The 24,670-nt window shown below is 49.1% G+C and overlaps 1 protein-coding gene across 2 annotated transcripts in view; it reads right to left on the bottom strand.

Annotated features, from left to right (window-relative positions):
- The window catches only part of GRIK5 (glutamate ionotropic receptor kainate type subunit 5), a 257,460-nt gene extending 245,852 nt beyond the window's left edge, over positions 1-11,608 (bottom strand). The window contains exon 1 of one of the 2 annotated variants that reach the window (XM_083162218.1): positions 10,051-11,608. The gene's annotated coding sequence lies outside the window, so the exon portion shown is untranslated. The remainder of the gene's footprint in view (positions 1-10,050) is intronic. The other variant, XM_083162220.1, reaches the window with a different exon arrangement.
- Positions 11,609-24,670: the final 13,062 nt, after the last annotated feature.

Below are 24,670 nucleotides of genomic sequence, written 5' to 3'. Positions count from 1 at the left end.
GTTCCCCTTGGTGAATACTTTTTCTTTAAAGGGGGAAATATATTAGCCAAACATTGGGAAGATCGACAGACAAAAGGTTGACATGGGTTTTTCATGGGTGTTTTTAACCGACATGTGCCGACAGGTGGTATTTCATGCCCTACTATCCACTAGGGTGTGGAGGGAGAATATAATATGCCCGAAGTATGGCGAGCTGTGCACTTTTCCAGAATCCATGTCGACTGTGTCGAAATTTGTGAAAAACCCATGTCGACCTCCCCAATGTTGACCTAATGCGGGTCGAGCTAATGACCCTGTCGACTTAAAGCCATGTAGACCGTTTTCATGTGTCGACTTAAGTCATGTCGGACTTAGTTTGGGTGACCATATGACCCAAGCTCTCAAATGCCAAAGAATTCAGTGGGCAATGCCATATTTAGATTGCGCTGCCCAAACAGAAGCCTTTGGGTATCTATTGCCCTGACAGGGATCACATCGGAGTTTGTTCAAGACTATGCTTGGTTACCTTGGAACCCAGGCCTGATTCCAATCTGATCGTTCCCTGGCGTATTCGCATCGGGGACCAATGTCCGCATATGCGCATCTGCGGGGCTGCTGTGCGGAAGCCTTCAGTGACTTGCGCAGTCGGCGAGGCATTTGCACGGGGGGGGGGGGAGCAGTATGGAAGCAGGTAGAGGATGTTCACATGGGGATGCCCAGCGTTTACTGGCCGTACCCACAAATATTGTGGGTGCTCCCTGAAAAATGCTGCGCGTCCCCATGCGAACGCAGGCAGGCAGCTGCATGCCAGGGGCGGGACGTTAACGTCACAGGACCGCTCTCCCCATTCTAAGCCCAGACGCGGCGATGTTTGGGCGGCGGCAGGGGACGGCATTCGCTCGACAGCGGGCAGCGTTAGATGGCTCGCTATGCACTTTCGCTGCTTAGTGAGTCAACAAGAATCACCCCCCAAATCCCATCTAAACTACCCTTCTCATTAACACACAGTCACATATTAATCTATTGGGTACCGGGGTTGTAAACATAATCTTTCATAAATTCTATATGAGTTTTATTTGCGTGTCCGAAGCATGTCACGATAAACACGGATGAGGATTCGTCTGGAGGCTCAGGACGTGTAATCTCTGCCATCCTTTCGCTACAGCTACAGAATAATGCTGGATGAAGTTTATCTCCATTTCAAGCATTATCAAAGCGTAAATTTGACGGCACACATTTATATTGCGCCTCCGATCCAGCCTAATTAAGCCTAGCCTCAAGTCATTCATTTCGCTGCATGGACAGTACTCTGAGCCTATCCTGTTACCACACCACGTTCCGGCCGCCCCCGGTTCTCCGGCTCCCTCCTAGAGAGAGGAGGGTGTAAGGATTAAATAATCATTCACTGGAGTTTATTTAATATGGCGTTGTTGCACCGTTACCCCTAGCAACCAATCGGCATTCAGATTCTAGCAAATATACTGCTGAAGTTATTCATTGGATTGGGTTACTTTTATGGGTGTGGATAATTAGAGCCACAGAATGAAGGGTGACAGTCTTTAGGTACACCACCTCAATTGGTTAACAGTGGAAAAGTCGACACGGGAAACGAGTCGAAGTGCACTTGGTCGACATGGACAAAAAGCGATAGTTCGACATAGAATGGTCAACATAGGAAAAAGTTGCATGAGTTTTCACAGGTTTGTGTCGATGACAACATTTGCCGACATGGACACCCAATTAGTGTAACGCGTACAAGCCTGGCGCTTCGCTATGACACAGTTGACCTACACATGGAGCCCCTCTCATGCTTGCTCGGCTGTCGCCAGAAGGTCCCCGCTGGTGAGAGCCGGCAGAGAGAGACTCCATCAGACTGGGGCGCGCGTGCGTCTCACGTGCACACGTGCCCCAGTCTCTCGGCGGAAGTGGAGACAGGCAGGGTTAGGGGGGGTGTCGTGGTGGCGGTGGGGACCGATGTCGCATTGGGGGCGTGAGTGTCTCGTGCGCATGCACCCCCCCCAGGCGGCGGGGAGCTCCATCGCATTGGGTGCGCGAGTGTCTCGTGCGCATGCACCCCCCCAGGCGGCGGCGGGGAGCTCCATCGCATTGGGTGCGCGAGTGTCTCGTGCCCTTTCCCCCCCCCCCGGGCGGGGAGCTACATCGCATTGGGTGCGCGAGTGTCTCGTGAGCATGCACCCCCCCGGGCGGCGGCGGGGAGCTCCATCGCATTGGGTGCGTTATGTAGGGTACACACCAGGACGACCCAGTCACGATGCACATCGTGAGCGGGTCGTCAGTGTCTCGTCCGACTCGCTCACGGTGACGCGGGGGGCACGACCCGCTCACGATGTGCACCGTGAGCGGGTCCGATCCGATGGCGACCCGCACCCGGTTGTATGGTCGTCATTGAGATCCTACCTGCAGCAGGTAGGATCTCAATAACGACCGACCGACCCGCGGGACCGCGCATCGGATCGGTATCGGTCCACACCAGGTCAGAAAAGGGCCCAATCACCACACAATCTACATTCAATTGGTCGGAATTGGATCTAGATTGAGGGGATCGGGCCCTAGTCGTCCTGGTGTGTACCCAGCATTAGTGTCTCTTGCGCATTTGCCCCCTGGCAATGGCTGGTAGGGCCTGCCTGAATGAAATGCGCTCCATCTGTAATAACCATCTGTTCTATGGGCCTGATTCAGGTTAAATTGGAACCGGATAAATTTGTCCCCGGTCCAATGGTGGGGGGGTCTGCGCATACTTGCGTTTGGATGGGTGTCGGGTGGTGTTTATGGGCTTGTTCGGCAGCGAACAACCGCTGCTTAGCAACCCTTGCTGAATCAGGCCCAATGTACAGGAGTAGCACGAGTTGTTTATGTGTTGCGAATGACGCGGCTAACGCGGCCTGTTTGGTAAACACAATCATCACCCTTTCCCATAAGCATCTGTTTCTGGAGGCATATTTGTGTCTTGATAGCTCGTTAGTTAATAAGCGTTGGATTTCTATGTCTCCCACCAGCTCATTAATATGACGGATAAACTAAGGTCACACATTCACTCACATATCTGTAATTTGCGCTATTTGTTGACTTCGGGGGTAACCAGTCCCGTCACCTCTATGCGACTCAATCCCCAAATTTCTGTCATAAGGGTCCACTGGCAGCTCTGTAATTACATAGCGCAGCATTGTGTGACTTAATGGGACATAATACATCGCAGCATAGTGTGTCTGCCTGCGATATGCTTTGACAGAGTGCATCAAAACGTAATTCCCGGTGACAGGCTCTAATATTGGGGGATGGGCGCTGTGCGGTATTGTGTGTGGACATATTGTGTGACGCTCCCTCGTGAGGCATGGTGTGCCATTACATAAGATGTGTTATGACACACAGTGACACTGTGCGAACTGCCTCTGTCCCTTCACATTAGGCAGCGTAAGGTACGCCTGGCAAACAGGATACGCTTGTAATTTGCTATAATCGCAAGGAAAGTTCACATAGTTGTGAAGTACCGTCCTCTGCACAAACCGATCAATCCTATTGGCTGTGAGGTTTTGCGTTAGCATTGCTTTGTATATAATTTTGTGGGATGGGTAGATAATATTAATCTTTCCTCATAAGTTTCAGTGCCGAAATTGCTGCATTATGGGCCTAATTCTAGTCGAATCGGTAAGCTCGCAGTTTACCGAGTCGCACTCATTGAATGTTTTCCCTTGCCTCTGATTTTCTCTGCCTTCCCCTGACTTATATTTGCGGCCTCCAGGGCGAAGACAGGGCGGGTGTCCGACGTCATGTGACGTCAGCTGCCCGCCCCCGGCACACTTCACCCCGCCCACATTCCCATGGGAACGCCCAGCATTTCCATGGCCCAGCGCTTGCGCAAACCCTGATGATCGTGGCAGGAGCCGAATTCGGTTCACAGCGAGTGAACCGGAATTGTCTCCTATGCGCATACACCTAATGCGTGAGGCTAGTACAGAACCTCGCAGATCAATAAATCACCCCCTGATATAGAAACCTACTCTGGGAACTAGTGATGTGACTAGTAATGCGTGGTAGATGGGATGTTTCCCATAGCAACCAATCAGATGCCATCTATTATCTTCTAGGTGCTTAGTAAATAAGAAGTTGAATCTGATTGGTTGCTAGGGGGAACATCCCGCCTGCAATAGAACTCCCATCTTAGTCAATGTCCCCCCTTGTGTGTAAAGTGATGATACTAGTAAATGTATGGGCGGCATTGCATGAGAACATGGCCTGTCCAGAAATATCGGCGAAGAATCGAGGAACTGCTTATATAAAGTAGGAGAACTTTCCTCAGGACTCGCCAGCTAACAATGCTGGAGACAGAACAAGTAGATGGAGATAAAGGGGGTTATTCTGGATGTCCACCAAACCCCACCTGGAGAATGAACGCCCAACCCCCCCCCCCCCCCCCTCGCAGCGCGGGTTCGCCCGCACAGGCTGCGAATGTATGTTTTGCATAAACATCCATTTGTATGCCTCGGGTAACCGCCCACATCTTTCGATGGTCGGCAACCATCGAAAGATGTGGTGCGTGCACGCATATAAAAGTAACTTTTAAGTCCCCTGGCACGGCTATGGGCTGGCAGCTGACATCCGGTGATGTCAGCTGCCAGCCCCCCGCACCCGCGTCACTGCCTGACTCCCCGCCAATCTCCCCGCCAATCTCCGCCCCCTGCACGCCGTCATGGGTGTGTGCACCCGGGGAACCGAAAGTTTGCCGTGGGTGCACGCAGACGCGCATCATCGGTCCTCCGTGCGAATGCACAGAGGACCGAATGGATTTGAATATCCCCCAAAGGCAGGGCCGTAACTAGGGGGGGGCTGGGGGGTCACGCGCACCGGGCGCTGGAGGTGAGGGGCGCTGTGAGGTCCGGTGTATGTGGACGCTGTAGTGTAGCGGCGGGCAAACATGCCCGCCGCTACACTACAGCGTCCACATACACCGGACGGAGTCGGTCCATCTCCTACTAGCGCGGCTGCAGGAAGCTCTGATGACTTCGAAAAGACTTGCCGGACGCTGATTGGCTGAATTCAGCCAATCAGCGTCCGGCAAGTCTTTTTGAAGTCATCAGCGCTTCCTGCAGCCGCGCTAGAAGGAGATGGACGGTGAGAGGACTGTGCGGGGAGGGGGGTCTCCGGCTGTGCGGGGAGGGGGGGGGGTCTCCGGCGCCAGGGACAAGGCGTCATTTGGTCGGTCCCCCTGTCAGCTGCTAACTAAGCAGCGGGGAATAAACGCTGTGCGCATGCGCACAGCGTCTATTCCCGCAGCCAGGGGGCTGGGGGCATGGCTAGAGGCTCACAGAGCCTCTGGGTCATGCCCCCATAGCGGCAAAATGGGGGCGTGGCCTCGTGGGAGAGCAGCGATTATAGGCCACGCCCCCAAATTAGGCCACGCCCCCGAAAAATTTCGGCGCACCTCCGGCGCGCAGCAGCATCGCTGCAGGGGGGGGCACCAAAAGACTGCCTTGCCCCGGGCGCCGGAAACCCTAGTTTCGGCCCTGCCAAAGGTCATGATTCTGGTTCACTTGTAAAAGCCAATTCTCTCTCTAATGGACAAAAGCATGCTGCACTGCAGGTGGGGCAGATGTAACATTTGGGTGAGTTATTTTGTTTCTGTGCAGAGTAAATACTGCCTGCTTTATTTTTACACTGCAACATAGATATCAGTTTGAGGTACAAACCCCCACCCAAATCTAACTCTCTCTATACATGTTACATCTGCCCCACCTGCAGTGCACATGGTTTTGTCAATTTGCTTTTGCAAGTGAACGAGAATCCAGGCCCAAAGTACCAGTCAATCAGCTCCTCACTGCCATGTTCCAGGCTGGGTTTGAAAAATGGCATTTAAGAGCTGATCAGCTGGCACTTTATCTCTTTCCCCTTTATCTCTCTTCAAGGCTTAGTACATAGACCCTAATTGGGAAGCAACAGAGAACCACATGCCGTCTGCACCATTTCTAAGCTTGTACAACATTGGACCTGTAACCGGGTTCAGTATGATCTATCTACAGTCAAATACCCCATGGTCAAAATAATGTCATGTTTAAAAAGCCGAAATTCAGTATACCACACTGTCAAAATGCCGACACGGTCAAAATGCCAACACTTAAAATGTCGACAGGTCAAAAAGTCTGCCTACAGTATCCATATAGGACGACATGGACACGTATAAGTGTACTACATAATCCCATCGCATTGCACGATGCACATGCCATGCTTCAGGCACGTTGCCTCACTGCGTCGGCACACTATTATTATCTAACGTTATGCCCGCTTGGATTATGAAGTATAAACAAGTTGGTTTCAAAGAGAAAAATCATAAAAAACTCGTGGACTTTTTGACCTGTCGACATTTTAAATGTCTGCATTTGGACTTTGCCGGCATTTGACCGTGTCGGAAATTCTGAATGTGTCGGTATTTAACCGTAGGTTAACGGTGGCCAGTATTTTGACCATGGGAGTTTGACTGTATGTAAATTGACAGCATCCCCTGTAACCACTATAGCTGCAGAAATTGCAATTTGTCAGATCATGGCAAGGCATGCTGGGACTTGTAGTTACACAACAGCTGGAGGGCCACAGTTTGGACATGCCTGCTCTAAGGCTTAGGACATCTTCCCCACATAGTCACTGTATACTTGATCTGTTATCTATAGACCAACAAACTCTTGTTGGAACAATTTTATAACATAATACACATTGGGGGTAATTCCTTAACGATCAGACGGGGTGAAACTCGTGGGGGGTCTGCGTATGCGTGTATGCGCACACTGCAGCCCCCGGGAGCAAACAGTTTCAGAGAGGGCTACAGAGGAGGCAGGTGGGGGCAGACACCAGGCTAGGGCAGGGGAACGGGCAGTGTTTTAAGGGTGTTCCCCTGGGAATGCTGGCGGGCCAATGGCTGCTCAGGGGCGGTCGGCTGACGTCACATGACGTTAGCCCCCCGGCCTCTCTTCGGCAGACTCCAACGGAAATAAAACTCAGTTTAGAGTCTAACTTGTCTTTACAAAGTGCTCGCAGCAAACAAACGCTACTTAGCGAACCTTGTATCAGGCCCTTTGTAAGCAACTCGTAGCTCCACAGATAGTAAAGGATTAAGTTGCCCAAACTTTTTATAATCACATTATATAGGAGCGTCATATTAAGTTCTATAGAAAGACCTTATGCATTATTATTCAGCAGTTCTGTTATAATAGAATTAAGACTTATGAGAATAATACGCTATATACTATATATACACTATATACTATATACTGTACTTGTATGTAGATAACTCCCAGCACATAAAATAGACATAGACGAAGCATTAGTAACACATATTCCTCTGCTGTCCATAATCAGCGCTTAGTTAGCCAGATCCCTACTCACATTAATATAAAATAAACCATAATGTATAACAGTCCAGAAATGTATTCCTCGCAGTATAATTATGCTCATATTCCAATTTCAGGACCAACATTGGATGGACAAGAGGATTTGGATACAAAAGAGAGAAAAAATGTAATGTCAAAGCACAGTATATGCATGCTTGTCCACTGTGTGGATACATGATTCCCATAAACACTGTGAATGACCTGTGCACGGGGCCGTGGTTACCTGCATTGGTGGAGGCAGCCATTTTGTTTCGTTGATCACCTCAGCTAAGGTAACTTATAAATAGGAGACTTTTGCAACAAAAGAAGGAATATTGTTGGTACAATTAATATTATGACAGCAGTAATTCCGCTGAGAAATTATTATTGACGGTTGTGATATTGAGATAAGCAAACATAGGCCCTTATTCAGATCTGATCGCAGTACAAGTTTGTTCTCAAAATGGGTAAAACCATGTGCATTGCAGGTGGGGCAGATGTAACATGTGCAGAGAGAGTTAAATTTGGGTGGGGTGTGTTGAAACTGAAATCTAAATTGCAGTGTAAAAATAATGCAGCCAGTATTTACCCTGCACAGAAACACAATAACTCACCCAAATCTAACTCTCTCTGCACATGTTACATCTGCACCACCTGCAGTGCACATGGTTTTGCCCATTTTGAGAACAAATTCTTACTGCAATCAGATCTCAATAAGGGCCATACTGTAGCCCTCCTAAGGCCTTTAACCTGTGATGCAAGGAGGGTGGCACAGTAATCCCGAAACACAGCCACGGCAGATAATAACGTGTTATGTGGTGATAGAAGTAAATATTATTATATTGGGGGAGTTGTACTAATCCTTAGAGTGTGATAAAGTTTAGAGAGATAAAGCACCAACCAATCAGCTCCTAACTGCCACGTTACTGGCTGTGTTTGAAAATGGCAAGTGAGGAGCTGATGGTTTGTTACTTTTTAGCTCTTCACTTTATCTCTTTCCATAGCTAAGTACATCTGCTCTGAAGTATGAGAATGTAATTCTTATAGTATTAGCATATGTGTTGGAGGGCAGGAACATCCGCTGCCCCACTTCGCGGGCATTCGCCAGCTACCGTACCCATAATAATAGAATATGCACGAACATATGCAATTAGTAACGCAAAGGACAGCTCTTTCGGTAAGTGCTGCCCTTTGCAATGTGGCGCAGTCCGTGCACTTCCAGGTCCAGATGCGTAACAATAGCCTGCCGGGACCTGCCGCGTCCGTGGCCGGGACCCACAGATCTACTTGTCTGCGGGTCCCTGTGGCCTCCTCTAGCATCCTCAAAAACTGCTGTATGGGGGCGGACATTTTGTGATGGTCCGTTATCATTAGCAGGAGGAGCCAGGAGGGGAGCTGGGACCGCAGACAAGATCTGCGGCCCCCTGCCACAGAAGCGGCGTGCGGAGGGGTAATGTGGGGGGGGGGGGGGGAGTGTGTGTGTTAACTTTACTTGGGGGCAGGGGGGGCAAATCTAGTAGTTACGCCACTGTCCAGGTCTGACACCCGGGAGTCAATCTGCACATGCGCACAGTGACGGCGCAGGCTGCGGGGCATGCTGGGGGGGAGATCTGTGACGGGTCCCTCTGCCGGAGAGAAGCCCATAGGCTCCTATAGGGTACACTCAGCTTTTCCTCACGCAGCGGTACCCTTGCGGGCTTTAGTGCATACGAAAGTGGGTAAAAACCCAGATAACGGTGTTTTTACCGCATTTGCGCGTTAGTGCATCCCGCGCTCAGCCTGCAGACTTCCTGCTAATTGTATGTATAGAATCTTTTCTGTGTAGGGCATTGAGCGAGCAGGGTGTCAGCATAATGTGCCAGTCAGTGTATATGGAGATGGGCAGAGCGCTGCACAGGTGTCTATATACCTAATATACACAGTTATGAACCAGCGTACCTCGGCAGGTAGCAGACACACGTTATACAGTAATGCATCTCATACTATGTACACGATGGATTGAAACCAGAGAGAAAGAGCACCGTATTCAGTGCACATGTTATACATACGTGTGTATGTCTGGGGAAGGAGCAGGGCATGAGCCAGGACAGCATCTGTGTGTGCAGACAGTACACGGATCTGCAATGTTCCTCGCGTGAGCATGTTAGTACGCATGTATGCAGAATCACACACGCACACATGCTCAATCTCCGCTAAGGTCCCAGGAACCTGCTAACATGACGTTGGCTCATCAAGTGGCAACTTAACCCCTGCCATGCCTAACTGCATTATAGACCAACCTGGGCCTGTGTGAGTGCTGGAGGGGGGCTGCTTGGCAAGTACAGACCTTTAGCCCCCCCCCCCCCCATTATCAGTACCATCACCCCCATTTCCACTACTATCACAAATGAATGTGCAGGCCCTTGGTGTTACATTTATAAGTTGGGGGGGGGGTTAAAAATACTTCTCATTCCAGCCTCCCCGTGCGTAAAACACATTTTAAAGCTGTGGCCCCCTCCCTCTGCTACCCCCTTTGTTTTGAGACCCAAACCTGGTGATGCTCAACATTTCCCCTGCACCGCCATTTTTAAAGGGCCCCCCTTAGTCAAGCTTTATATCACCTTTTTTTTTGACGGAAGACTCGGATTTCTGAATGCACAGCCCCCCTCCCCGATCCCCCAGCCACCCCCAGGGAAGAGCAGAAAGGTGCACTCACAAATAGAAGAGGATGCAGCACGAGCTGAGCGGCAGGCTGGCGAGCCCTCTCTCCCCTCTGTCTCTTGATTCCTTAGTGTCTCACACCGGAGAGATGAAGAGAGGCGAGAGGGAATATGATGTGGTCGGAGGGAGGGGAAGATCACACTCCCTTCCAAGACCCCCTCAAGACAAACCACAAGCGAGCCATTTCCCTCTTCTTCACAATTCTGTTCTCCCTCCTCAATTCCTCCTTCATCTCCCGGAGACGGCACACGGAGGGGGTGGGGGGATTCCGCCTCATCTGCAGGGGGGCAATCACGTTCCTTTCTGAGGGGCGAGAGACAACCGGCACTCTCTATCCCCCCAGCCAGCCGATGCAAGACACGGATAATGTCATTAAGGCATAAAGTCCCATAGGAGAAGGGTCTTCCGCTGACGTGACTGTACTAAAAAGAAACTAAAAACAAATCCAAAGACCACCAAGACTTTACCGGTGATCATGAAAGTCCTACAGTGATCATGGAAGTGCCGGGGAGCAAGGCTAGACGTCCGAGAGGGGGGGACTTATCATAGGCCATGCTTCCTTGCTTGGAACGGAGAGAAGATTGCCGATAGCTGAGAGGTTGCAGTCCACAGTGGGCAAGAGTTGACCATAGGGTCCATGGGTTTACAGATGTGTAGAGTTCCAGGAGGTGCGGTGAGTTCTAGGTTTTAAGAGGTAGTTGAAAAATCTAACAGGAAGACGGGATGAAGCCTAGAAATTGTGTCCAATGGGAAATCCTGAGATGCTGCCAGGGACCAGGGGTCGGGGAGAGATTTGGCCTAGAGTCAGACTTGTCTCACCTTCTTCCAACCGGAATGATGATGTCCATCCAGCAGTGCTGGGAGCAGAAGTGAGGCATCAGACGGGAGATTGGGATGCAGACTACAGGCCTTCTCCCCAAATGACACAGAAGAGTGATGGTCTGCGTGCAGTGAGGTGCTGTGTGGGCAGAATGGAGGAAGATGCATGTAAAGTGGTTGTCAGTGCAGAGGAGTGGAGGGCAGGGAGGATGCTGTGCGTGCAGGGAGACGGTGCTGTGTGCTCAGGAGGAGAGGGCTGGGAATGCAGAGGGGACATGCCATTGTACAGATGATGCAGTGGCGCTGATATTGTATATTTATAAGGGCTGTGCAGGGATGGATGCAGTGCGCGCAGAGCAGGTGCGGTGTGAGGAAGGAACATCCAGACTCTCAGTCTCCCTCTCTATTTCCATTTTCCAGGCACTTCCTCCGCTGTCTTCCTCCCTTTGCAGGAGTCTCACTCTCTTCTCTCCATCACTACACCACGCCTCCTCCCTCCCTCCCTCTCTTCCTTCTGTGTCTCTCTGGTCCTGCCTGTGTGCCCCTCTTTCTCTACTTGCCCCCTTGCTCAGCTCCTTAGTAATCCGTCCTCTGTATCTCGCACTTGCTGCTGTGCCTGGGTGCAGGTCTTCCCCATTCACGTTTTGTTCCTCCTGTCACTCACCCCTATCCTGTCCTAACCATCCTCCCCTCTGGTGCTGAGGATGTCATCCACGCATCTTCCTCATCATGAATCACTGTATCCCAGCCGTCCCCCCCTCTACCCATTCATTCAAGGGTTGCTGGAGGGGGGAGAGGTGCAGTGGCGGCGTGAGGGTGTCAGGGTCATGTGTGTCTATGCGGTGTGTGTACACATCTGATGTTATGTTCTATACACACACACACCAGTATATGATTAGTCCTGATTCTGCCCATCCTCCATCCTCACCCTGACACCTGTATAATATTATATATGCACACATTACTACAGACCCTGTGTTATTATATGCACACAGATCCCCCATTGTTGCTGTGTGCACAGACCCGTGCGTGTGTGTATATCTCTATATCTATATACTGTACACATATACATTAGGTCGACCACTACAGGGACAGTAGATCAACACAAGCATTAGGTCGACAATGGAACGGTTGACATGATTTTTTCATGTTTTTTTGTTCCGAATTTCGCCGTAAGTCAACACAGATGCCGTATCAATGTACCACGTCCCCTCGCATGGCTTGCTGCACACTCTTATGTTTCGTCCCTCGACGCCCCACTGGATGATATACCACCTGAAAAACTCATGTTGAACTTTTGACTGTCAACCCAATGTGTGCGTCGACCTAACCATGTCTACCTTTAGCGGTTGACTTTTATAGTGTCGACCTAGCGTACCGGAGAACATACAGTATTCAGAATACGCGCGCGGTTGTGGCACTCGCCGTGACTGACAGGGGAGTCACATTTATGCTGGGTACACGCTGGAGTGACGAGCATTCATTCCGACATCAGAATAAATACCCGTCAGCAGGGACTGTCCTTACACACTGGCACCAGGCTAATGAAGGGCGGAATGATCATGTTCCGTCCTTCATTAGCATACCGCCGACCGCTTGTTTATCACTCTCCATTTTATCACTTTGGAAGCTTAGTGCATCTGGCTCCTAGCATCCACTAGGGCGTGGTGGGAGAATGAAATAGTGTGCACTTCAACCTGTGCCCATGTCAACTGTGTCGACATTCGGGTAAAAAAAAAAACAGTGAAAAAACCCATGTCGACCGTTTGACTGTCGACCTAATGCGAGTGTCGACCTAATGTCATATCGACCTAGACACATGTCGACCTTGACCCATGTCAACCTTAACCCATGTCGACCCTGCTGCATGTCGACCTAGTGGTGTCGACCCAATGCTTGTCGACCTAGTTATTGTCGACTAAATGATCCCAACCCACTTTTGTGGGGTTGGGATCATTTGGTCTACAGTATTTTGGTCCACAAGCATTAGGTCGACATCATTAGGTCGACATGGGTGATGGTTGACATGTGTCTAGGTCGACAGGACATTAGTTCAACACAAGCATTAGGTCGACAGTGTCTAGGTCGACAGTCAAAAGGTCGACATGGGGTTTTTCACTGGTTTTTTACCCAAATGTCGTCACAGTCGAAATGGACACAGTTTAAAGTTTCGCTGCGCTCGGCACATTATTTTATTCCATGCCCTAGCGGATGGTAGGGCATGAAATACCGCCTGTCGGCACATGTCAGCTCAAAAAACAGTGAAAAACCCCATGTCGACCTAGACACTGTCAAACTAATGCATGTGTTGACCTAATGACCTGTCGACCTAAACCCATGTCGACATTGACCCATGTCGACCTACAACCATGTCGACCTAATGGTGTCGACCCAATGCTTGTTTACCAAACCCTAGTGTCTGTAGACCAAATGACCGTATCCCCAGAGTTTGGATTCTGTTTGCCCACATATTTTATGATTGGCAGGCACCAGCTGTGGTTTTTTTTTATATCACATGGATCATAAATAATTGGATTTGGACCTAGCCCAACAACCTGTGGCACCCCAGCAAGTGCACCGCAGCACCCCTGGGTGCCACATCACCTAATTTGGGAATCACCATGTCAGACCATATTTCTTAAGGATACAGTATATGCTTTTAGCATCCAGAATCACTTCCTAGTTCCCACCATTGTTTGCAATTTTTCTTGGGTGTTTTTCTGTATTCAAGCATTGAATTCTGCTACATACTGCATCACTTTGAATCATTGGAGACAGGGCCGGTGCAAGGCACCGGAGCGCCCCAGGCGAGTCGGGGTGGGGGCGCCCCGGTGCCGGGGGGAGGGAGGGGTGGTACCTGTGTAAAAAAAATGCTGCCCTGGCGTCCCTGCAGTGCTGGGGCGGTCAGGGGTGTCCGTGCCGTAGGGGTACCTGCGGCGCCGTCATGTGTATAAAGCTGGCTGCGGCCGGCGGGGTCCCTGTAGTGAATAGCAAATAACTAGCGCTTCCGGCGCCGCCGCGCGAACTGCCGCCCTCCAGGTGCCAGTGCCCTAGGCAAATGCCTAGAGCTGCCTAGTGGTGGTGCCGGCCCTGATTGGAGACCCCATTATAAAATGTTAACAGTGGTGTAAGTTCGTCCCAGTTGCCCGGAGGCAAGATAAATATTGGTACACACACATACAGCACCTTATATAAATATATGTAAGCATGTGTGTATGTTTGTATGCATGTATGTTATGTATATTATGTTTAACATAAAGAGTATGACGTCTATGTTACTGCTAGGAGGGAGGAGTCAGCCACAGAAGTGATATTGATGGCTCTAAATGAACTGATTTGAACTATCAGGGTAGGAGAAGTGCCCCCTTGGGAGCAGGAGCCCGGCGGCAGATGACTCCATTGTCTCCCAGAGTTACGCCACTTCATGTTAATGAGTTTGAGTATTACAAAGTTTTAATGATCTTAAAAAGTACCATTTTTTCACAGATTAAATAATAAAGCCCAGAAATAAAAAAATGGTTCTGTATTTACCTGTTTTTAGGGGGGTTTTTTTTGAGGGAATCGCTGAAAATAGTCATCTTTGGGTATAACATGCCCAACTACTTATCTTCTCGAAGACTACTACATTGTGTGTTTTTTAACGGAGATGGGATTTAAGGATTCCTCACTGAAAGCCGCACTAATACACGACCAAAGGCCCGCAATAATCTGCATTACCGTATTTGCAGCAAAATAGCACACCATGAAAGCATTTTACATGTGGACTGAGGTGAATATGCCCCATGGTAAGAAGATCATAATACAATGCAGTAAAAATTGAATTGGATTCCACATTTGGTCAATATTGAAAATTAAGTTATTTTGCAGGGACAACAATTACCGGGGACAAATCTTTCAAATCTGGGACCGTTCCTGATAATTAGAGACAGTTGTCAAGGCAACAGTGAAATTTACTGACAGCGCTGTTAGAAGCTGCATCATTTTATCACATATCCACTCAGTACAACATGGCCCTGTGCAGATTATTGAGCTACATATGTTAATGTAAAATCAAATAGCTATTTGCGGTGTTTTTGTTAAGTAACACATTAATATTGGGATTTCGGAGAAAGCGCTATCGGCTGTGTTTGCTAAATATATTTTCAGCACTTCGAAATATTTTCGAACTATTCACAATTCAGGAACCGTTGGAGGAGGGGGGGGGGTTAATTTTGTGCGCACACATCCATGATCCTCCTCTTCTGTCCCACTCAGGTTGTCTGCAATGAGTTACATGCCATAATGAGGGTTATTTACTATGAAGTGTGAATCTGCAGTTACAAACAGCCATTAGCTTTTTGTATCGATCCGGTACAAGTCAGACGTTAAGACGTTATTCTACTAACCAGCAAACAGACAGGCCCACCGCGGAGATGATGCTTGCTGACACATTGTGACGACTTTTGCATAAATTCCCTCCGATTTTAAGGGTGGGATGCCCAGATGGCGGTATATTTAGAGGTGTGCGTTCTAATGTAGGGATAGCCATCGTTGCCATTGCCATCGATGGTTGCCATCGATGGCAATAGTGCAACTGGCCATCGATAGTGCTAAACTATGCAGTGGTTGACCATCAATATTTTTACATATAGATGGTCATCCATTGTGTTTGACTGATTGGCCTCTGAGCCAATCAAAACACAGGGGCGGGGCTTTTGCTTATTCCCGACTGATCCAAACAGAGGTGCCTCTGCCAATACGTTCAGTGGGATCCATGGCATCTTTGGACTGGAGCGCTTTACATAAGCAAACAACGAAATAAGAAAGTCTACCTGTGCCGTAGTGACGCAGATAATAAAGGCGGAGCTGTAGTCCCCTCCCTCTCATGAATAATGAAGCGGAAAAACAGGCTTACTGAGCAGGGATTGAAGAAACAATGATGGGTAACAGGCATCTCAGGAGAACCTTTACCCGCTGCCCCAGCAACATTCCGCTTAGTACTTGGGTACTGATTCAGACCCGCTCACTAAGCATCGCTCTTTAGCTGTTTAGCGAGCGGGCAAACACCGCCAGCCGGACAAGTGAACATCGGCCCTCATGAATGGATGTATATGATTACACATACATTCGCAGGCGGCTGAACCGGCGAAACATCACAACCATCTAATTATTATTTTTACCCGTTCACAAATGAGTTTTATTTGACTCGGACATGGCCAAATTTGGGACGGGCGCTTACGTCATGTGACATCATCGCCTGCCCAGAGCAGGCTTCGCTGCGCTTGTGTTCTCATAGGGACTCCCAGCGGTTTTCTGGGCGCACCCACCATTTTTGTGGACACTTCAGGTAAGCGTAGGTTGATGTGCTGGCTGGCTCCTCCCCCTGAAGTCTTTGGTCAGTACCGCAGCCGCCACCTGGTATGACTGCTCTCACCACTGCTGGGTAGTGCCGCAGGGTAGCGGAGCATCACAGCGACTTATTTGATAAATCAGCTATGTGTGACGCCTCTGTACCAGCTTTTGCTGCAAATGTGCAGGAAGGGTGTTATTTAATAAGGCTGATACAAAGTGACTGGCTAAGGTTTCTCCAGAAGTTGCTGACAAATTTCCGACCAAGCAGAGCAGAACAGGAAGGATTAGACGTATTTCAGCTGGCTCTATTATGGGTTGGGTTACACTCAGTCACTGAATATGAAATGGATCAGGTATTTAAAAGGTCATCAAGTCCATCTTCTGTCCCAGCCTGGTCTCCTCTCAGCATAGCGCCAGCTAAGCTGCAGCCTACTGCATTAGCACTTGTTATCTTACCTAGGACAATGAGCCTGAATCACTAACTAATGCACTATGACAAAATGGCCACAGGGGGCAGAGTTTCATAGTATTCTATTGATAATAAATTAATTGTCCTGACAACTGACCCATTCCAGCAATGTGACATCCCCATGGAGATATACATTTTCTCCACCTTTATCCCGCCCAGCAGAGGAGGAACTACCATTGGTGCAGCAGGTTCAGTTCATCTGGGCCCCATGAGGCCCACTGCTGTCCCTGTCACCCTCTTCCTTTCACCCGCTGTGTTTCCTTGTCACACTCTGCCTCCCCCTATCACCCTCTGCCAATCCGTGTTATCGACTGCCTCTCCCTGTCACCCTCTGCCAATCCCTGTCACTGATTGCCTCTCCCTGTCACCCTCTGCCCCTCCTTGTCACACTCTGCCTCCCCCTGTCACCCTCTGCCTCCCCCTGTCACCCTCTGCCTCTCCCTGTCACCCTCTGCCTCTCCCTGTCACACTCTGCCTCTCCCTGTCACACTTTGCCTCTCCCTACATCTCCCTGTTACCCTCTGCCTCTCCGTCACCCTCTGCCTTCCCCTGTCACCTTCTGACTCCCTCTGCCTCTCCCAGTCACACTCTGCCTCCCCCTGTCACCAACTGCCGTGTTGTATATTGTGAACTTGGGTTGGGGGCCCAAATTATATTTTTGCACTTGGGCTCACCACCCACATGTTCTGTCACTGCCGCTAGGCATGCAGTAATCACAGAAGGGATCTGCCCTCACATGGTGCCTCCACTGTGATATAATGCAGGGGCACTTTGTGGCATTATGCTGGGTCACTGATATAATATGGGGACACTGTGTAGCATAATGCTGGGACACTGATATAATATGGGGACAAATGACGGGACAGGCGGCGGATGATAATGACGTAGCTCTCTGGCGCCCTTACTGCCGCTGGAGAGCTGCGTCATCATCATCCACCAGCTGTCCCAACATTTGCGGCCGCCACCTGCGTCAATTCCCGGCTGGACAGAACACCGAGGACCCGGCAACCCGGGTAAATATACCCTTACCCATTCACACCAGCCAGGTCCCTGGGTTGGACCCGGGAACAACCCTGCTACCTAGGGTAATTTATCCCGGGTACCTTTCACACCTGAGGTAGTACCGGGTTGTTCCAGGACTCAACCCGGGAATTTAGGCTGGTGTGAAAGGGGTATAAGATGGACATTGTTCTCTCCCTTATACAGTATAATCACAGAATGCTGGGACTGGGGAAGGCTTTGTCTAGAATCGATGAACAATCTCAATCTGTTGGGACAACAAGGGCCAAGGAATAAGTAACCCCTACTTTTCTCTGTTGTAAGGGCACTGACCATCACTCCCTGGTGTGCTGCTACATTGTCCTATAGCGGCTTCTGGTGGGTTATAAGGAAGCGCCCTGCCACGGTGTCTGTGTTATAGCACATGTCCTTGGAACTCCAGAACATTGCCTTCTGATTCTGGAGCAGAGTCGGATCACTAAAACCATTTGCAATTCATGAGCCGCCTCAAGCATTCAGAGACAGCGATCCCCAACTTATACAAGCAAAAAGCAGGCGGGTATGTTTTGCCTTTCATGTAACAATTTGTGGGACGTAAGCAGGCTGTGATCGAGGAATAATTCTTAAGGCCCCCATACATTAGGCCTAAGGAAAAGTTGGACCCAATTCTCCGGTGAGCAGCCCAGCAGCTCCCCGGGGGGTTCGCAGATGCCATTTTTTACACGTGATGAATCTAATGCGATTTATCACATGTGAAACCAGGGAGCTGCAGCAGGTGGTGAGGAGCAGTGGGGCGGGTGCTAGCAGGTGGTGATCTGCGGAACGGACAGCGGCAGGTATTAGAATTTTAAAATAACGTGTCAAATGACTTACCGGCTTCTGATAGGCTGAGAGAGAGCACTCTCCGGGGCTGCCGATGATTGGCTGAGAGAGCTCTCAGCCAATCAGTGGCTAGCCAGTCATTTGACAGGTTATTTCAAAATTCTAATACCCTCTGCTGCTGCCTGTCCCGCTGATCACTGCCCGCTAGCGCTCAGCACCTGCTGCCCGGATGCAAGGTGATTTGCAGGGAAATCTACAGCATGTGCAAAGAAAAAACGGTGAAACCATAAAGCGCTACCCTTGTATGTTTAAATACATATCTTAGGTTGAGGTGATGATCCAAAGAATTTTTCACAATTTTCTCTGGACACCTGAAATGATAGTAATGATATCCCCTAATCCCAATTGAATGGGATTTTTTAGAAGTTTGGGGTATATCACCAAAAACAGCTCATTGTGCAGTATCCAGAATATACACAAATATTTTATTTCTCTACAGGAAACTCACAAGAATAATTTGAAAAAAGACATATAATCACATCTTTATGGCACGGCTGCAGAAACATCCATCCACTCAGATCCAGGACTTGAGTTGTTTTTGTAGAAATTTTGTAGAAATTTCATGCTGAAATTATCCTGTGGCAGAGCTGCGACCCTCCATTGATCCTGGGCTTATTGAGGACTGGGGATACCGGTGCCTGGACCCTCTACAAAAACAACTCAAGTCCTGGATCTGAGTGGATGGATGTTTCTGCAGCCGTGCCATAAAGATGTGATTATATGTCTTTTTTCAAATTATTCTTGTGAGTTTCCTGTATAGAAATAAAATATTTGTGTATATTCTGGATACTGCACAATGAGCTGTTTTTGGTGATATACCCCAAACTTCTAAAAAATCCCATTCAATTGGGATTAGGGGATATCATTACTATCATTTCAGGTGTCCAGAGAAAATTGTGAAAAATCCTTTGGATCATCACCTCAACCTAAGATATGTATTTAAACATACAAGGGTAGCGCTTTATGGTTTCACCGTTTTTTCTTTGCACGAATTGTCACAACCTTTGAGTGTCTATTTTGACAGGACACTTGGTGTTTATCATAAGCTGCTGTATCTTGTTAATCTGCGCTTTTTTGGATAATAACCTTCTTTTGGATAAATCTACAGCATGAGCAAACAGGGACCGACCTCCTGATCCGATCCGATGTACACAGGACTGCGCACCGGACCGGATGTTACACACTTGCGATTTTGGGCCGATTTCACCCAAACTGCCGAAATTTGGGTGAAATTGGCCCAAAATTGCATAGTGTATGGGCATCTGTAGTCTAAGGAAGAGGAGAAACTTCAGCTGCTTTATCACTTCGACAGTAAAAACCAAGCACAGAGGATAATAGCTGCACTCTGACAATAACAGAAGCAGTCATCTACAGCATACCTCTCTTTTTTTGCCATACCCACAAGCAGCAGTGCCCTGTAGTGGGGATGGGAGGGGGGGCAGTTGGAAGACCACCCCCCACCCTGGTCACTTGCTGCTCTGCACGGCATCCCAATAAAGCCACACCTCCTTTTACACAGACCACACCCCCGGGATTGCCACTGTTTACAGCCAGGCAGCGCTGCTGAGTTCAATCACTGAACTCAGGCAGCTTCAGCGCTGCCTGGTTCCCTCCCCTCTGCGGCGCCTCCTCCTCCCCCTCCCCTCCGGGTTCTGTATTGAAGTCCCCGGCGCCGGCTCATGACAAGCCGGGGACGGGGTGCGGGGGAACAGGTCCGGGCAGCCGCTAATTGACAGTGCAGCGGCACTGCCCGGACTGAGGGAGGCAGTGGTGTTTTTTTTTTAAGGGAGCGCTCCCCATAAATAATTCGCCCAGTGGGGAGCGCTCCCCAAAAAAACCCCACCACTGAAGGGGTTAATCACAGGATGGCCACATGCATGCCCGCTACAATGCGCAATTTGCAGCCATGTGATCAGCTCTGAATAACCCCCTCCACTCATCTGCGCTTGTCGCTGTGAAGTTGTAACTGGGTGTGTTGCGATAACTGCACTCTATACGCCAAATAGGATTCGGTATGGAATCCCGGCGGTCGGAATCCCAGCGTTCAAAATCCCGACCGCCGAAATCCTGACAAGGGGGGGACGTGGATCGCCTCCCCTTGCGGTCTCGCTTCGCTCACCACGCAGCGGGCCCAGTGCCTCGCTACGCTCGGCACACTAATTTATTCTCCCTCTATGGGTGTTGTGGACACCCACGGAGGGAGAAAGTTTCGGGATTTTGGCGGTCGGGATTTTGAACGCCGGGATTCCGACCGCCGGGAAATTGACGGCATCCCGCCAAATATGGTGCAGGTGCAGGTGTGCAAGAATTAGGCTGATGACCAATAGGTAATCAAGCCTACGGCCGGGTTGCAGCAGGCTTGCCGTAAGCTGCGCCCACATGCAGATAAATCTATACACATTTATATTCGTGCCGGCAATGCAAGTCCACATCGGCTGATCCGCGTTCATCTCTGCATCAGATCCTCGCTGTGACCTGGCAACTTGCACTAAACTCATCAAAACCAACTGCTGATTAGTTCTTATGGGATCCTGCACCTGTTAGTATATAACCTGTAGCGTCTGCGCTCGCACTACGGAGCCGCTCGGCTAACGAGCCACAATAATGGTACAACTTTAGATCCAGCAATTTATTATGCAAATTTTTACTGCATGATGAGATTTCAATCAGCAAAACGGGCAGCTACGGGGAAGGATTGTAGGCTTCCATTGCTTTGTGCAGCCGCTTGTGAGATCGATGGGGGAAGATAGCTTAGCCCACAGCGCACTGCGTAGACGCCTGCCGACAATCAGTATGTAAATGGAAGAAACAGTCAGGAACATTTATTACAGGTGCATTACAGTCATCATCTCATAACATCACCATGTAGGCTGAAGCACGCAGTGTCCAGTGGACAGGACGGCAGCACGGGGCTGCTGAGCCTCTGCGCTGGTGCAGTTACATTGCAGCTCATGTGTGGGATTGCAGGTTTGCGCCAGGCATGTCCATACAGCAGTGGCGGCCTGTGGCAAGCAAAGTGACTTAATTGCATGTACAATGGGCCTAATTCCCATATGAGCAGAGTTGACCAGCCAATGATTTCTCTTCCCTTTGGGAGGGGGGGGGGGGGGCTGGTGTTCGTCAGGGTTTGCACATACCTGCTCGCTAGGCAACAAGTGTCTGAATCAGGCCCATTTTGTTTGCAAATAGACAAAACCATGCTGCACTGCAGGTGGGGCAGATGTAACATGTGTTGTTCAGATCTCGCTCGCGCTGATCTGAATGGGGACCCACTGCGGAGTGCCGGAAGCAACCAAGCAATTAAGGTTTTTTGAATGTACGTTTCATAGTGACCGCAGCAGACACACCCCCTTATTTAGGCCACGCCCACATTGCAGTACTGGGGCCAGGCACTGCTCGCTATGACTCAGTGTATTGGTCCCCTCTTAGATGAGACTTCACATGGGAACCCAACCACCAGAACCCTACTGGCTGGACACTCGCCAATACGCATAAGCTCCGTTATTGCCTTTAATTTGTCATCTTTAAAATGAAATATCTTCTTTCTTTATTTCATTTCCAACACTCCTGTCCATCAGCTTTGGCTGAAATCTAGGTGGACCTGCATGGACAAGACTCTCAGAGGATTCTGTGCTGCAACGTGGTTACTTTGGACACAGTGAATCACATCCGGCTGCTGAGTTGTACAAGTTCCACAGATGACTACAGCTCTGTAGCCGGCATTTCAGTTACAACATCAAAGTAGTGTTACAATTTGGCATAGGGCCCAGAGATGGACCCTCTGGGTCACCAATGTGATACTTCTGGCTTCCATTCTTCTGACTGAATCAGTTTTCTGGCAGTTTTCAATGAGCGAGTCATCATAACAACTGAAATATGGACAGCGGTGACACAGAGACATGTACTACTGAAATATGCATTACGGTTCTACTGGGGTTCTATGAAGAGGTTAGCAAAAACCTCGATAATGGAAATGCTGTAGATGTGATTTTCCTAGATTTCGCTAAAGCATTTGATACTGTCCCACACAAGAGATTGATTAATAAAATGGAGAACCTAGGATTGGGTGAAAATATCTGCAGATGGGTAGGGAATTGGCTATGTAATAGAGAACAAAGAGTGGTTGTGAATGGTGCCGTATCAGATATGATACCGGTACTAAGTGGAGTGCCCCAGGGTTCGGTTTTGGGGCCCATTTTGTTTAACATTTTTATTAACGATATTGGGATAGGGTTACTCAGCAATGTATCCATCTTTGCGGACGATACAAAACTTAGCAAAGTCATCAAATCATCAGAAGATGTCACCATGCTTCAAAATGATCTTGCAATTCTAGATGAGTGGGCAAAAAAAATGGAAGATGAGGTTCAATGTAGATAAATGTAAGGTTATACACCTTGGGAGACACAACCAGTGTGCAAGTTACAACCTTAGCGGAGAGGAACTGGGTAATTCCATACTTGAAAAGGATCTAGGAGTCCAAATAGACAGCAAACTGGGATGTAGTGCCCATTGTAATGTAGCTACAAAAAAGGCCAACAGAATTCTGGCATGTATTAAGAGGGGAATGGAAACTAGGGACTCAAGGGTAATTATGCCACTATATAAAGCATTGGTGAGACCTCACCTAGAGTACGGAGTACAGTTCTGGGCCCCACACTATAAAAAGGACATCATAGAATTAGAAAAAGTCCGAAGGCGAGCAACAAAGCTTATTAGGGGAATGGAGAATTTAAGCTACGGGGAGAGATTAAGCAATTTGGGACTATTTACATTAGAAAAGAGACGTTGGTACTCTTTACCTAGCACGGCGCCCATCGCGGGCATTGAATGCACTAAAAAATCGGGTGCGACGCAACGCCCGCGATTTCCCATAGGGAACAATGTTAAATTTCTCAATTGACCCGATTTTACTGTTCAATGCCTCAATTGACACGATTTTTCCATAGGAAACAATGTTAAATGGCCCACAGAGGCCAAATAGCAACCCTGAAGTGTGAAATGGCCCCCACAATTGTTAACGCCACCCCACGATCAACGTGAACCCGAAGCGTGGCGAGCGCAGCGAGCCCGCGAGGGGCGGCGGTACGCGTCCTACGACCTTTTCATACCCCCATTATCCACGTCGGCGTGGAGTTGAGAATAGAATAGTGTGGCGAGCGCAGCGAGGGGACGCGGATACCTGTGAAGCCCGCGAAGGGACGCGTTTACCTGTGAAGGTATCCGCGTCCCCTCGCCGGGCTCGCTGCGCTCGCCACGCATCGGGCTCGGTGGCTCGCTGCGCTCGCCACACTATTCTATTCTCAACTCCACGCCAACGTGGATAGTGGGGGGATGAAAAGGTCGTAGGACGCGTACCGCCGCCGCTCGCCACGCTTTGGGTTGACGTTGATCGTGGGGTGGCATTAACAATTGTGGGGGCCATTTCACACTTCAGGGTGGGTATTTGGCCTCTGTGGGCCATTTAACATTGTTTCCTATGGAAAAATCGTGTCAATTGAGGCATTGAACAGTAAAATCGGGTCAATTGAGAAATTTAACATTGTTCCCTATGGGAAATCGCGGGCATCGCGTCGGTCGCGTCGCACCCGATTTTTAGTGCATTCAATGCCCGCGATTTTTTTACCTGCGATGCCCACGATCAAAATCGTGGGCGCCGTGCTAGGTAAAGAGTACCGAGACGTTTAAGGGGGGACATGCTCAACATGTACAAGTATATCAAGGGCCAATATAAGGAACTGTCACACGCCATCTTTTCTACTAGAAAGGAATCTAGGACACGAGGGCATGAGTATAGATTAGAAGAAAAAAGATTTCATTCAGCTAGTAGAAAGAATTTCTTTACGGTCAGAACAGTCAAACTCTGGAACTCTCTTTCCAGAGAGGTGGTAACGGCTGGCTCATTAAATGCGTTCAAGGCAAAGTTGGACAAACATTTACTGGATAAAAACATCCATGGGTACAAATAAGAATAAAATACCAGAACCTACCAAATCAGCAATGGATATCTATACCAGGCTGAACTAGATGGACGCAAGTCTTTTTTCAGCCTTACCTACTATGTAACTATGTAACTATGTTTAAGTAGACAGTGATACAATCTCAGCTCCTATGG

This window comes from Crinia signifera, chromosome 19 (assembly GCF_055691185.1).
Source record: "Crinia signifera chromosome 19, ASM5569118v1, whole genome shotgun sequence".
Classification (NCBI taxonomy): Eukaryota; Metazoa; Chordata; class Amphibia; order Anura; family Myobatrachidae; genus Crinia; species Crinia signifera.
Note: the sequence above shows the minus strand (reverse complement) of the source record. Positions and strands in the feature narration are given on the sequence as shown.